Raw genomic sequence first — 16,425 nt, 5'->3', positions numbered from 1 at the left:
GATAACGATCGAAATATTATTTCTAAGTATTGCTTATAATTCACGAGCGCAACGTATGCACAGAGAAGACAAGAGAGACGGAGAGCGATTGGTTCGGTATCGCTTCTCGGCCTAAAGGCTAAGATCAAAGTGTAGTATCTGTTCTTATCAGCTTAACATCTGATAGTTCCACCATTGGTGGACAACAAATGTTAAACTGATTTTTGGAAACAGATGGAGTGCAGAAGCTTGCTTTGGCTCTGTCACGGGTTGGCCTCGTATTGCAGTACAGCGAGGAATCGGCCCAACAATCTCTCTCACAAACAAGAAAAAAAATCAAAAAAAAAATGCGTCAACAATGATTCATTCAATGCGTGGTAACGATCGTTTATATTTCACCACCGTTGCCAGTTTGTAGCAAAAAAACTGCGTTGATTGTTTCAGACATTATCTATTTCGTCACATTTACAATCACATTCATTTCATTTTAATTTCTTTGGAAGAAGGAAAGTTACAATCAACAGGCGTCTCATTCATTGGGGACCAAAATTCAATATCTATTCGGTATTTGAGAATGATTTGTTGCGAGTGTGTATTGGTTGTCAGTATATTCCAGATTAACGGTCCGTTTGTGTTGCGTCTTGTATTTTACAAAATTGTTAATGATGCTATTTAATTTTTTTTCGTCTGTATATTTTGATTTTCTAAGTGAGTTTCTTAAAATCAAACAAAACAGCGTGTGCTAATTAACTATTTCCACCGTATGAAGTCTAACGGCATGCACATCAGTATAGCTATGATTTTTTAAACGCAGTCGATTATCTCGACGATGGCATATGGCACACACACCATACAAATTTTATCAATACCGATTAGTTTTCAATGAAAAGAGAAAAAAAATCATAACATTCATTTTCATGTACATAATTAACTTAAAACTAAATGTATTCGTAGGAATCTGGTGGAAAATCAAAATAATGAAATTTTCGCCTGAAAACCAAATTCAAAATAGTCATAAACATTATGGTTAATTCTATGAAATCATCAAATCGACAGCACATCACACTCTGTGTGACTCAAAAAAGCAAACGAGGAAAAACGTATGAAACTGAAGCTGATAGAACGTCTATCTGTCGCTTCAAATCAAACACACAGTACGTTGAGAGTGTACGTAGACACAGCTGTAACGAAGCACTGAGTGCAGTTTTACACTCAAGCGTTGCTTATAATTCGCAAGCGCAACGTATGCACAGAGAAGATAAGAGAGACGGAGAGCGATTGGTCCGGTATCGCTTCTCGGCCTAAAGGCTAAGATCAAAGTGTAGTATCTGTTCTTATCAGCTTAACATCTGATAGTTCCACCATTGGTGGACAACAAATGTTAAACTGATTTTTGGAAACAGATGGAGTGCAGAAGCTTGCTTCGGCTCTGTCGCGGGTTGGCCTCGTATTGCAGTACAGCGAGGAATCGGCCCAACAATCTCTCTCACAAACAAGAAAAAAGAACGAACAAAAAAAAACAATGCGTCAACAACGACTCATTCAATGCGTGGCAAACATGAAATGATGAATTTTTATTCATAATTTGACATTTTTCCTCTGCTAAACTGAAGAAGTTCGTGGGATGAGTTTCATTTTGGATACGCTTATTGATTGATTATAGGTTTTTTGTTTGAACATAACTATCATCTCTTCCATTTAAATCCATAAATTTTTACCATCCAGCGACAACGAGTGCGTCGATATCGTTTTGGTATTTCAATTCTATTTCGTATTATTGAAATCCATGTCTGTATTCTTCACATGAAAAATTCTTTTTCCTATTTATAAACAGAAGCATTTTGCTATTGTTCTGTTTAAGTTTCTCGTTTCTTCAAGAATTTGCTAGAAAATGAAAAAAAAGACGGTCGAAAACTGGGTAAAAAACGACGTAAACGTTCGATAGGCACAAATGTTTATTCTAAATCGAATTTGGTCGTTGAACTCCCTAACAATCGATGAAATCAAGAGAAATGTGTGGAATTTGGTTCGGTTCATTTGAATTCTAATTTTTCTAAATTTAATTTGAAATTCTTTTCTCATTTAATTTTTTCATCAAAGTCACTTGCTATGGAAATTGATTCAAAATTATCTCCAATCACAACAGCCGAACAAACTGTTCATTCAATCGAATTGAAAAAAAACGTAAGTGTTACGTTTCTATAAGTCATATTCCGAAAATTCAACTTGGTTGTTCGTGGTGAATACAATGAAAGCATGATTCAAAGTTGGTTAAGTTTTCGTTAGATGGCGCTGTATGTGATAATAAGTGCTTTGTCGGTAAAATTCCGGACTGAAAATCCAATAATTGAGTTTGTGTTGAATACGTGAATCGGCTTCTATTTCCTAGATGGAGACTCAAGACTAATATTATGTTTTTCGTTTTTCAAAAATCAAATTTCAAAATAAATAAAATTTTAGATATAGAATATCGAGGGAAAAAAGCTTAAATGACCGCAGAATCCAGTTCAAAATCGTATGCATTGTGTGGTGCGAATGGCGGCCAATGTAGATGATGTTGTTTACAATATAGAGCAAAAATAATGATGTTAACAGCGATGTTAGATTGAATCAATTTAACGCCGACATTGAATAAATTAGCACCCTTTCCCGTGAGCACATTTGCAGTGGTTAACGCGCAGCGAAGATCGTTTGCGGCACACATCAAAAATGTGATCCAATTCTTGAAGAAGAATTGCGATGAAGAAGAAGAAGAAGGAGTCGAAGCTAAACACAGCAGAATATATATGCACATGTATTACGAACAAACTAACTAAAGACTTCGTAATGCGGCTGTGGAAGCGGAGAGAGCGAAAGAAAAAAAAGCCAACTAAAAATAGAGCATAAAATGTAAATAAAGGCGCGATGATGATGATGAGAAAGAGTGCTAAAGTGCTGTGGCTAATGTTGTATGTTTGATGTGCATCATTGAGGGAAAAACGTTTAAGCGTGCCTATTGTTTGCAACGTATTGCGCAAAATGTAAGCAAATGCAAGTGCATACATTACGCGGAACCTATAAAAATGCACACACTGCAACGCAATTAGAATATTGAAATGAAGAAAAGTCGATCGCGCGAAGCACAGCCAAAGTATGCATTGGTGAAGTGTGACGTTTGTTGATGGTGTTGTTGTTGTGCCGGTCGTCGTCGTTGTCGCTGCCGTCGTGCAAGAACCATACAAATGAACAACAACGAATAAGAAAAAGAAGCAGTTAATATCGTTGGCTTTGAAATATAAAATTGCTTTTGAACTTGTGTTTATTTGCACTTGTGTCGGCTTTTGGTCTAATGATTCTGAAAAGAACGGTGCGCGTCATAAGCACCACAGCAATGTAATGGTTAAAAGCATTCCTCTCTCTCTCTCTCTCGCTCTCTTTCGTTCGATTCGCGCACGCAGTGGGAATTGACGCGTTGGTTCAACGTCATTTTCACGGGAAAAATGCTGTGGAGCTTGAAACGAAATGTGCTCTCTTGATGCCCCTTCAGACTACTTATTTAATAACATATAATTTATCAATTATGCGGTACCATCGTTTTACATTTTATTGTAATTATTAATAAATCTTTTACAAGTAAACGTATAAATTACAATAGAATCAGCGATAGTCACACGGATAGAGTAAAGAATGAGCAACTCGCGAGCTCAACTGAATCCACACACACACACACACACACACAGTTGAGTAGAGAGTGTGTGTAGAGTGCGAAATGATGGTGTGAATGTGTGTACTTCGACGATATGAACATGTGTTCATGGATCCGCGATGTTTGATAGAGTTGATGTTCATGAAAGCGTGTACACCACACGCATTACTCTGTCCGCGCTCTCTGCCATTGTGAGTTAGTTAACGATAATTGTAATTTATGTAATTGTTTGCGTTGAATTGCTACTGAAAATGCGATGGCACATGCGTACCATTTTCACACCAGGTCTCTAGGTAGTAAAGGTATATATGGTGGCCCATCCATACAGCACACATTTGATCGATAATCAACTCATATAAAGAGTCATTACTTCTGAAACCATTCAATGGTCAGATCAACACTTTCTAAGTATACACCAATGGCACATTATGCCATGCACTTGAATGGCACGAATGATTTAAGGGAATTGGCTATATGGGCCAATCGCTAAAAATGGTCATTAGAAATATCAACGATTTCTGAGGAAAATATACAAAAACGTAGAAAAAAAAGGAAAAACACCAAATTAGAAATGCATTCAATGCCATTCTATCCACTTATTAACACAACTTTGAAAGATAATTTCTCATTCAATTGATTCAATTCCACCCGAATCACTTAGTTTACCGTCCTTGAATACTTTCTATTTGAGATCCTCACCGCAATAGATGGTTTCGTTTTATTCGATTTCCTTTGAATATGTTCAAGATGGAAGGAGAAAACTGGTAAAATGAAATCAAGACCACATGTTCCTAAGTATCGAATGACAAGTCGACATGAAATTCAAATGGTTGCCCGGGTTATTCGTGTGTGTGTGTGTTTGTGTGTTTGTGATAGAGAGTGAAAGAAAGCGAAAGATTTCCATTTGCGGTGTAAATTGTAGTTTGAGAATCTGCAAATCGATTCAATCCAATGAAAGCGGCTCGAAAACGGAAATATTGCCAAAAAAAAGTCTATGGCAAAATTAATATTAAAAGCCGATGGGTTATCGAAATAAATGGATTGATTGGGCGTGTGTGAATGCAGTGTCTATACATGTCGAACAATATGTATATATTTAATGCATGAGTGAGTAGCATATGTTTTTAAGTGGTGCTAACAAGTTGAAGAAAAGCAATTTTCCCAAGTATACATAATATCGTCGAACCACACTCTCATTCGACACAAACGCTCTCATTCTCATTCAGTGCAGTTTGGCGAGGAAGACGAAGAAAAAAAAACCGCATCGTTAAGCTTTCAAAAAGTAACATTGATATGAAGGGCAATATATTTGTGTACACAAAACAGTTGGATGCTAATGCCACTACGACCCGACTGAATCCATGTTCGTCGATTTCATTTTGCGCGCACACACACACGGAAAGGGAAAAAAAGAAGAAGAAGAAGAATATCGTAATAAATTGTGTCATGTCATAACTTTTTCTTACAAAAATACATCAAGTGTTTTGGGGTTTGGCCTAAACACGGTGCATATGCAAAGTGGCGCACACTGTTCCGAATATATGATGAATGAAGTTCCTATTGGCAAATCGAACAAATGTATATCGAAAACTAAGTGGAAAAAATATGGTCTTGCCATCAAGTGTGATTCACATGCGAGATATTTACGTATTATTTATGGTAAGGCGGCGGCGGCAACGGTGCCCAGAAAAAAAATTCGTTCCATATGTGTGATCGAGCGATATTTGTCGATGAAAATTTTTTGCAGCCGGCATCGGAAAATGTCAGGGAGATTTCACATTATCTATGGAAAGAAAACTGTGTTAAGTTTACGAGTCGCTCACTCCAGATGCGGAGGAGCCATTTTCCACGGTTTTCCGCCTATCACATATACTCTTGTTCAATTTACGAAAAAGAAGGAATACACATCATTTCTAGCTTCGGCCTCGTACGTGTGTATGCACGTTGAATGTGTGAGAAAACACGCCAACATTCTGTGTGATAGTAATATTTATCAAAATCACTTTGCCCGTATATCATCATCTTTTAGCATAATAAATATTATGTGATGAAAGAATGGCGAGCCAACTGATATATGGCTCATACATCACAACATGTGTCCGTAGTAATTTATATCAGAGGAAATGTGTGGCAGAGAGAGAGAGAGAGAGTGGGACAAGCCCAATAAGAAGAAGAACCTAATAATTTTATTGTGTGTGAACACTGAACAGTGAACACACATTTGCGAACAGCTAGTACTATTGTTCCGAATGTCGATTTTTCGGCGTCGTTTTTCTCGTTAGTTTGCGGCTCGGTTGTCCGTATTCTATGCTCAATTTCGTTTTTCGTCAGATTTGCTATTTTCTGCTTCTTCGTTTATTTTTCCATTCTATGTGTCGGTTTTACTAACATAATTGTAATTACAATAGCGAAAATTCGACTTTTTTTTCACTATCTCGGTGTGTTGTTGCATTGACTTGAGGTTTATGACATGGAAACATATGGTCATGTATTATGGCCATGGAGCTATAAAAAGTAATATCGGTTTTGGGTGAAAAGTCCACAATTTCTGACTGTTTCACTGGATATCATCGCATTTTTCTTTATGCACCACATCATCATAATTGTCTATTTGCAAACTTATTTTTGAGCTAGCACAATAGCGAAAGTCGAGGCGGTTCTTGCATCGTAGTGATCTTTTTCACATATAGTTTATGCACATCGGCACTAACTGTGAAGGGTGCATCCCAACTTATAATTTTGCCAGATATAAATCGATGATGGCAGATTAAAAATCTATTTGGTTTCCCTAAAAAAAACCAAGAGCACCGGTTGCGAACAAATCTTTTTCTACGAAAACAACCATAGAAAGTATCAAAATGTGCATTTGTTGCACCGAAAATAAATCACCGCTTTTTTTAATAAACCAAATCAATATCTAAACTTGATAGAATTTCTTTCCCATTTGATGTTTGCTCTCTCCCGCCCATTTCCCTACTGAGAATTTACCGGAAGATGGAAGAATTTGATTTTAATAAGCGATCATCGCTGGTTCATTTTCAATTTCTCCCTGAGAATATGTTCCAATAAAAAGTTATATACTTTCAATTAGTTCGATGCGATTAGTTTTACGACGATTTCACGTTGGTTGCGTTCATTATCTCTCATTTTCGTGGAAATATCGTTGGATTCGTTCATTACCTGACTGTATCAAAATAGAGGAGGTTCATTTTGATTGGATTTATTGTCGGATGGTTGTGGAGTTATTTTATTCGTTTTTAAGAGGCTCTCTCTTTCTCCGATCTGCATCCGAATAATGAAAATAATTTATGTGATCTTATCCAATTTTATATTTCTTTTTTTTCTTCTGAATGTCGTTAGGCGAGAAGCCAAGCTGTTAACAAGTGCGTTTTGAGAAAATCGATGAGAATTTTTGTTTCAATGCACCGCAAGCAAATGAGAATAGAAAGAATCGACAATCGAACACAATCCTTTTTCACCTTCTCGTCGTCGTCGTCGCTCGTTTGGGAGTTATCACCGACCATTTTGTTGTTCCATGGCCCAGCCATACAGCAATGAAGAGCAATGCCAGAGAAGCCGTAACTATTACCCTGGTGCCATCGTACATAATCTTTATTTATTTTTTGGTTTCCTGTTTTTTTTCTTCTGTTTTTGTTATTATTAGGCCGAGTGTTATGTTGTGCAGATAGAGGTCGAAACCACAGACAACGGTCATTTGTAGCGCATTCATAATAATCGTCAATGCATTCAAATGCTGTGTGTTTGAGAGAGTGTGTGTGTGAGTGTATTTTTCGGGTGCTTCCTACTCTGGTTTTCTACGGCCAGTTTTCTTATTGTTTTTATTACATCTTTCATCGAATAGGTAAGCAATAAATTTCTTTATAATTATGTAGCGATGGTTTCTCTCTCTCCCTCTCTCGGTTTTTGTTATGGCGTATTCGGTTTGAATGTTTCTGTTTGCATTTAGAATATGTTCCATTCGTTTATTGTTTGAATTCCAAGCGCGCATTTCTTTATTTGCCTCAGACCAACCAAATATGATCAACACGCCGCACTTATTTTTTGTTGTGTCGATTTTAAAATATTTGAATGGTTTTGCATGTTCATCGGCTTCTTCTCGATGATCATTTCGTTACCAAACAATGTAAATATACGTTTATATTCGGGGCTTTTTTAAATTGTTTTGCTGAGTGGCTCTTCTCGCTCGTTTCCCACATGCCTTTTTAAAATGCGATTAAGATTTATCACATTGATAACACACGAAATGAACTTACAAACGACGAGAAAAGTTCATGTTGAGAACTTTTTCTTATTTGTTTCTTCTTTTTCGGGCTGTGTCTTTGGCTGGAAAACGCAGACGAATCAAACGAAGCACTCAATCAACCCGGCATTTTATTGAAAATGATCAAGAGAGAGAGAGAGAGAGAGAGAGAGAGAGAGAGAGAGAGAGATGTCAAAAGAAAAAAACAGAGGGAGAAAGGTAGAGAGGAAAAGACAGACACTCACAGGAGGAGAGAGAGGAGCATAGAGTGTAGAATGAAATGTGGCAATGCCAAAATTAATTTCGATACCGAAAAACAAACAATCAATTTGGCCATTACGCGCTGCGTTCCATGGTCCGCCTGTCATGACTCAGTGACGACGACGAGGACGACAACAGAACATTGCCTCACTCCGAATTTAATATCTTTATTTGAGTGCGTGATGTTTGTAATAGCTAAAATATGCAAAACAATAATGAATTAATATATTTTGACATGATCAAATATGGCAACGACAGGCCAAAGCCATTGTGTTGTTCAATTCTGGTTGTTACTTTCTTTATTTTGGCAAAAAATATACATTTATGTAGCGTGGCTTCTGGCTTGATTCCTTGCCACATGTAGAAAAGAATTATAAAAAAAGGAATGTTTGGTTTGATTGTTAACCGTCAAACAGCTGCACAAAACTTAGCTATCGCTGTCGTCGTCGTCGTAGCCATGCTCAGGAAATTAAGTTTATAAACAACAACAAAAAACCAAATCCGAGAAGCAGCAATTTGGAAGAAACAATTATGAATCAATAAAAAAAAATTATATACACGGCGAATTGAGTGGGGAGGAAAGAGAAGAAGGCAATTTGTCGAGCCGTGTGCTTGGATTTGACGACGACGACGACGACGTCAACGAAACTATTGGTGCGATAAAGACCGTCAAAGTTATGAATATTAGAAAATGAAGAGAAATCTAGACAGAGAAATATAGGAAACAACAACGAAACAAATAAATAGAAAAAAATCCAAAGAAAAGCGAATAAACAAGAACAAACCGTAATAAGATTAGAGGAAAGAGAGCCGCACATACAAAGTCGTTAGGTATGTGTATGCTTCTCTTTTCTAGCAGCGAACAAAACAATCTCATAAAATTAACATAATAACGAAAATTAAGATTTAATCGCACGCAAATTATTTTATTTTCGTTTTGGGTGTAGCGCATTATGAAGCGCTCGCGCGCTCTCACACATACACACACAAACCGAGAAAAAGAAAAACAAAACCCGAAACCAACGTGATTCGAACCAATGCGATCCGATTTGATCGCACCGTATACACATACACACAATCATGTTCCCCGAATGGGATCTGTGCCCGTGCATTACCTGAAAACGAAAGAAAGAAAGAATAAAAGAAGAAGAAAAAAAAAACAGTCTAACCAAACCAAATGGCTTTCGGCTTACTGATACGAATTAATATATGATGTCATTATATGCCGACGTTTTTATCGTAACTTATCCTCGAACAAATGAATAAACGAAGCGAAAATGCCAACGAATATTACAGCAGCAGCAGCAACAGCGAAAATGGCAAACAAACACGACACAGAGTGGTTCAATCAAAGAAAAAAAGGAGCGAATAAAACATGTAAACTAATAAGCTATGGGTACGTGTGACTTGTGACTGGTAGAAGAAAGAAAACAACAACAACAACAACATAACGCAGTTGTGTGCTTTCCGATAAATATGATCGAAAAAGAAATGCGATTTTCATAATAAAATTTTCGCATGATTCGTGAGCAAATACGCGGTGTGCACTGCGTTGTGCTTACTTCGGCATATAAGCAACAATTTTTCACAATAAAACACATTTAACCTTACAACCTACGACAGTCAACAAACAGCAACACAGCCAGCAAATGAACGACTCAACAATGCCAAAACTTTAAATGGAGAATACGTTTGAATGTACACATTCGCGTACACCCAGAACTCTCTATTCATCATCAACATCGACATCGACATCGACATCGACATCGACAACGACGTTGAACCGTATTTACCTCGCGTTCGCCACATTCATGTTCCGTTTCGTTTCGAAAATATAACTTTATTTAAAAAGTTCCATATTCCAGGCATTAGAATAGATTTTCGCCGATAAATACAAACTACTCTATTTATTTTCTCAGCGTGCTCACTCCTCCGTACAATCGCACCGAGCACCAACAACCAATTAATAGTCTATCCCATGTGTGTGTGTGTGTGTGTGTGTGTGTGTGTGTGCACGGCGCGTATTTTGTGGAACAGCGGCCGCCAAGTATGCCCCAAAATGGCGCTTCACAACACGGAATCATTGGAAAGAAGAAAAATAACAACGGAAAACGTATATATCGCCCAAGTATATCTCTCTCTCACCAAAGAACAATTCCCATTTTGGGTTTCTATTAGCTCGATGATTATTCCCTTTGCCAACTTTACCAACAAAAATCATACAGCTAATAAAATAATAATAATAATTCATAAGCAACTCGATGTGCATGTATTTACCATTTGGAAATTGCTCATTTTGTTGTTTATGTGTTTGTGTTTGTGTGTGCTTCTCCTTTTTGCACGAAGACATTAGATCAATACAAGTTTTGATTATTTTTGTGAAGCAATGTTGTTGTTGTTTCTATCGATGAGAGAATCGTTAAAGGAGTTGTTTAGCTTGGCTTAATTACACACACACAATTCCGATTTCATTGCCGAAAATTTCGTCATTTTCGCGTTTAAAAATGGCTTTCGTTCATTATGGCGGTTGTTTATCGTTATTTGCCACAGCACAAATGATAATGATTCGCTTTTTTACGATTGAGAAATCGATATAAATTTAATGGCAAAATCCAAATGAAAATTAAATCAAGCTGTGTTCGACTAAAACCAAAATAACACCGTGTGGTGCAGCGCGCAGAAATAATTGGTGGAAAACGAAACGAACGCAAGGTATGTACGAAGGAGAGAGAAATCACTCATTCGGTGCACGGCACACAAATGTATTTTATGAGTTGCAAATTAGAAGAATGAGAAGAGTAAGAAGAAGAGAGGGAGAATGCGGAGGGGAGAGAGAGAGGGGGGAGGGAGAAAGAGAAGAAAGGATGTGTGTATTTGCCTTTTTCATGAAAAAAAAGTTAAGAAATTACAATTGATGCGATAGATATGAATCTGATAAGTCAAATTCTGGCTAGAAAAATTGGTATATAACGATATAATACTGTAATTTGGGCCGTGCCATTAGTGGCATTTGTTGGTTTAATTTACATTTCTCAGCATCTCTACTCAGCTTCGATTTTGCTCATTTTCCAACGGAGTGAGAGTGCCGAATGGGTAAAGCTAATTCATTTATTCAATAATGCCCTACGAATTGGCCGAGGATTAATAAATTCAAGGCTTGAAATTCAACCTAAGCTTTCGAGTGATCATAGGTTTTACATGCAAAAACCATATATGCATAGATATACTGATTAAGCGTACGCTTGCATGATTCAATATCCTTGGTAACATCGATGCTTGGCAATGGATTGTTTTATCAACAATTGATAGCCATAAATAATCGCCGTTTTCCGTTCATATTTCAGTTGGAATGGCTGCAAAATGCGATATTTATATGTTGATACCATAACAAAGATAATAAACCAAAACAAGTTACGTGCAACCGATGGCGCTCGTTTCTATCAATTGAATGTGGGTGTAAACAGCCTCCATCCATTGAATAAAAAGCCAAATCCATTGATTTGAAAGCATTTCGTAATAGCGAAAAAAAAACTTTTCACATCAGAACTCGATTAACTAACAGAAAAGAAAGAAAAACATTCAGCGATAATCGATTGTTTCGCAATTTCGATGTTGTAAAACGACGTAAAGAACTTTATCGACGCCTCAATTCAGAGAAATACACCTTGATGAGTTTTTGTGTGTTGGAATTAAAAAACCAATTTTACACCAATCAAATGTAGATTTTTCTCATTTCATCTTCTCTAGTCGGTGTGTGTGTGGCCTTGCGTTGAAATGATGATGACACTTCACATTTAAATGCGGCTCAATTTTTAGTTCCCTTTTCATTCACACAGCGCGACTCTTTGTGTTTTATTACATGTTAATGATTATTTTATTATGTAGTTTATGCGGTTGAACAATGTTAGAAGCCACAAAATGCCCGATGAAACGATTGCGCGCCTGAAAGCGTTGTCAAAAGTTGTGCGGTAGAGAAGAAGAAGAAGAGAATATATGGTCAAAGTCACACCGAAAAACGTTACCGAATTAAAAAATGAACACGTATTTATGAATAAATAAACCAATAAAAATTATTAAGCCAAAAGATCGACGACGGACATTTTTTTTCCCTGATCTGTTTTGTGTACATTTTTTATGTTCTTCTCTATCTTCGAACAAAACAAAAAAACTACGTGATGTGTTCTTTATTTTCGGTGGGTTAGTATATTTTATGACAGCTGCAATCATTTTGTCATTATCGTTTTACGACAGAGAGCATGGATGCGAACGGAGCATTCTATTCTCTGGTCTCTATATCTCTATGCGCTTTGTTTTGTTTTGTGCTTTTTTTTTGTTTCGCTTTGGTCGACGTTTCTTTTTATTATTCGTCATTCAGCATTTTATAATTCTCTATTAAAACATAATAAATTATTCATTTCATCATGTTGACATGGTTGACCACACCGAATTCACTGGAGTACGGCATGGAAAGGCTTCAAGTGGCATGCCGCATACACAGACACAATTTTTGGAGACACATTTTTTTCAAAGTGGCGAGAAAAATTGTTTTCATTAAGTTTGATTAGAGGCAGAAAGTGAATGTGTCGAGACTGCGTGAGGCGCGCACCCAAGCGCAAAATATTGGTGACGAAAATTAATTCAACCAAAACCATCGATGTGGACACTGGACACTCAATTCAAATGGAACACTGAACACATACACACACAGGATCGACGGGGCTAAGATGGAGGCGAGCACAAATGATGATTATTTTATAGCGCCCCTAGATTTGTGTAAGTGTGTAAGAAAGTGTAAAATATTTGTATTTTTTAGGCTGTTGGAGATTGACGACAGAAATAGTAGCGTGTATAACACCCGCGCCGATGTTTATTCCATTGGAAGTGAGAAAGCAAACCAATTACCAAAAACGTTTACAATGAAAAGGAAAAAAAATATCGCGTTTTTCTACGCTACACGCTTCTTAAGTTCAGTTTTCTTATCAATTATTAATTGACTAGCGGCTGAATAGTCGATCTAATTGGCTATCGAAATCGGTTTTCTTTGTTTCTATTCAAATGCGGCCAAAGTGACGATTACCCATCAGATAAACACCTTTGAAACGAACCGAACTACATACACAATTGAATGGCACGAAGGATTTTTGGATGTCGAATGTGGGTGACCGATGTTCATTCGCGCGTAAGTTACACACAGATGAAAATAGCCACAATTCAACCTATTTCAACATTCTATTGTAGTTTTTATCAACTATCAAGAATGTCCAGAAAATCAACTGGATTTTAAGTTTTAAGAGTGCGAATGAAATTTTAAGCTAAGAAATAACGTTTAAGGTGACAATTTAAACGTTAATTGAGGCAAAAATAAATGCTCTTCACTTACATCCTATAGCTTGGTCGTTTTCTCACATCACACTCGACTTTGCTCATCAATCACGACAAGATGAAATAAAACACTTTGACATTAAAGATCAAACTAAATGATCGGAAAAGATTTCGACGGTCGACAATACTTGTCGAATAGATAAGATCAGCAAATACAACGTTTCATCACCTTTTTGTTCAGTTTTTCAAGTGGCTAAAAATTGTTTCACAAATTAGCTGTTTGTTCGATTATTTTGGTATTTATCTGGCGACATCATCAAGTCAAGAAAGGTTAATTTGCTACTGGCCAAGAAAAGCACAGAAAAAAAACGAAAATGAACCGATTTGACAAGCAAATCGGCCATCATCTTCCGTCACCATCAATTATAATTCCCTTAGCTGTCAGTTTGTGCAGAAAATTCAAATCATCCACTTATTTCAAGCAAAATATGCATGTTGATTTTGGTTTTGTCGATCGTATCGAGCAAAATGCCAAACTTTCTACCGGCCAAATATGAAATTGAAGTGGCAGTGGTCAAAACAAAGTCATCAAATCGATAGACGATATGGATTCAATGGGGGGCATGCAGGAGCGAAAAAGGATTGGCCGGACACACAGACACACCGGAGCATTGTGACAGCGCGAGTGAGCGATACGCTGAAAAAAAAACTTTGCAACATCTGTGTTCAAAATACGATGCACATTTTGGACGGCATGAAATTGATAATCGCCCATAGAATCAGTTCTGAAACTGGTTTTTTCGTGAAAACGGCCCCAAACAAAATGATTGCATGCCACCGTCATCATCACCGTCATCACGTTAAAACAACAGGCAAAAAAATGGCAAAGACAGAGCAACAAAACAAAAACACAACCGATTTAAAAACCAAATATTTTTATTTCAATTCTGCGGAACAGGTAAATGGCTTTTCGAAACGATCTGTGTTCACCTTGTCTAGAAGTTCTGACTGTTTCAATCTATATTTCTTTCGTTTTTTTTCCCATTTTACGTTCAAAGAAACAGCTTTTGTCGTCTTTCCATTCAGTTTTAAAACAAAACATCAAAAAAAAAAACGACCACGAAGAAGCAGAAAAAAAAACGAAACGGTTTTTGTGAAAATTCGTGCTGCGCATCCAAACATTGGTTTTTATTATGTATTTATAAAAATAATTCTGGTTATGGTGAAGCCAACGCGAGCGCGCACGCACTCCCCGGTAATCAAGTTCTTATAGATGTGGCGAAACTCTTACCACGGATCGGCTTCGGAATTGAATTGACCGGTGTTCCTTAAGTCAGTGGAACGAATTCAATACAAAGATTTCGATGGTTGCCAAATAAATTTTCCACAAAACGCATTTTGTTTGTTTTTTTTTGAATGTGAATATCTGCGAATAAAAATGACTATGGCCGTTTTGTGCAAGAACTTGGGTTTTATGTCCCATATTCAACGATTCCACTATGGGGATGCTTGTCGAATTTTTTTGCGTCGACGAAATATTCCGTTAATCAGTCCATTCAAACAATCGCAGTTCCAATTTACATTCTTTGATGTTCATTTGGCACGTCAAAGTACAGTCGACGTTGGCAAATCTTAATCGTCCCAGTAAAAGTTCATAGAAATGGCGTTCAAAAATCTTAATGTTCCAGGACCACGGACATGAACGATGTCCGTGCTTGATACCACCACACCGTGCTTGATACCTCAATGATGAACCATATTCGACTAATATGGTTTTCAGTCGAAAACAGTCGATCGTTACCTTGTTTCCTCTCGAATTATCATCATAGTCGCTCAAAAACGCTTTACGTTGTTGTTTTTTTATATCATTGTACAACCAATGAATCTAGCTGCCCCCAAGTCACTATTATTTCAAAAGTTTAATTCAATTCAATGATGAAAGATCTCACTGATGAGTCAAAATGTTTGGAAAATCTCACGATTTTCGCTGACTCAACGTCATTTTCATTCTGAGCCACTCATATATATAAATATCGGTTGTCTCCGCGGCCTGCATCGTACTTTGATCAATGCTCATCCTATCGTTGGACACGGCCGGCCGAATGTTAGTATTTGTTTTTGTTTCAGAATCATTTTTTTTTCTCTCCCATTTCATTCGCTGCACGAAAAAAAACGAATAAAATTTAAAATAAAAATCGGGACACAAATAAAACAGACGTACAAACCACAATCATTTTCGTTTTTTTTTCTTTGTTTTTTTCTCAGTTGAGAAGATGAGGAGAAAAAAATAAATGCTACAAGATAACATAATGCGTTTATTCTGCTGAACATTTTCGAGATGGCTTGATACTTTTCAGTCGAATTGAACATGCGAAAAATAAAATGGAATAAATCGTTTGTTGCCACCAGAAAGATTCTTTTGGAATTGCGTAAACAGATCCTTTATGTACGACACGAACGTTACGTATTGCATATTTTTCTGTTTCAGTGCATATATGTGTATCGCATATACGCGCGCGAGCGTGATACGCAGAAGGAGACACAGTGCGTGTTTCGATGGATGTGAGCGGGACGAAAACATGTAACATGCTTCCATTTTCCAACGTTTTTATTTATTGCCATTCCTTTTGTTCAGTGTGGTCATTTTTCTCTCTGTTCGATCGCTCCTTTCGACACTTGCAGCATTTTCGAGTGCTAGTCGAAATGTTTGGTCGATTCTTAAGTTGGTTAATGGCATTTGATATACACTTTTGCCTCTCTCTCTCTTTGATGGCATCCAAAAAACATCGATCCTTGTGCACAAATACGATCATAAGCTAGGTCCTCCAGCATACAGACTGTCAGTCATTTTGAGGCTAGTTTTTTTCTTGTAAAATCAACTCGGTGTTATAATATAGGACTCTTATATATTTCGGTT

General features: G+C 37.0%; 2 non-coding genes across 2 annotated transcripts; both read left to right on the top strand.

Moving 5' to 3' along the window:
- The first annotated feature begins 98 nt into the window (after positions 1 to 98).
- On the top strand, positions 99 to 292 carry LOC129573135 (U2 spliceosomal RNA). The gene has a single exon (XR_008688558.1). It is a non-coding gene; the product is annotated as a U2 spliceosomal RNA (small nuclear RNA).
- A 975-nt stretch (positions 293 to 1,267) lies between these two features.
- Positions 1,268 to 1,461, top strand: LOC129573134 (U2 spliceosomal RNA). The gene has a single exon (XR_008688557.1). It is a non-coding gene; the product is annotated as a U2 spliceosomal RNA (small nuclear RNA).
- Positions 1,462 to 16,425: the final 14,964 nt, after the last annotated feature.

Source organism: Sitodiplosis mosellana, unplaced genomic scaffold, assembly GCF_009176505.1.
Source record: "Sitodiplosis mosellana isolate CC-2019 unplaced genomic scaffold, AAFC_SMos_1.0 Smas_scaffold_5948, whole genome shotgun sequence".
Taxonomy (NCBI): Eukaryota; Metazoa; Arthropoda; class Insecta; order Diptera; family Cecidomyiidae; genus Sitodiplosis; species Sitodiplosis mosellana.
Note: the sequence above shows the minus strand (reverse complement) of the source record. Positions and strands in the feature narration are given on the sequence as shown.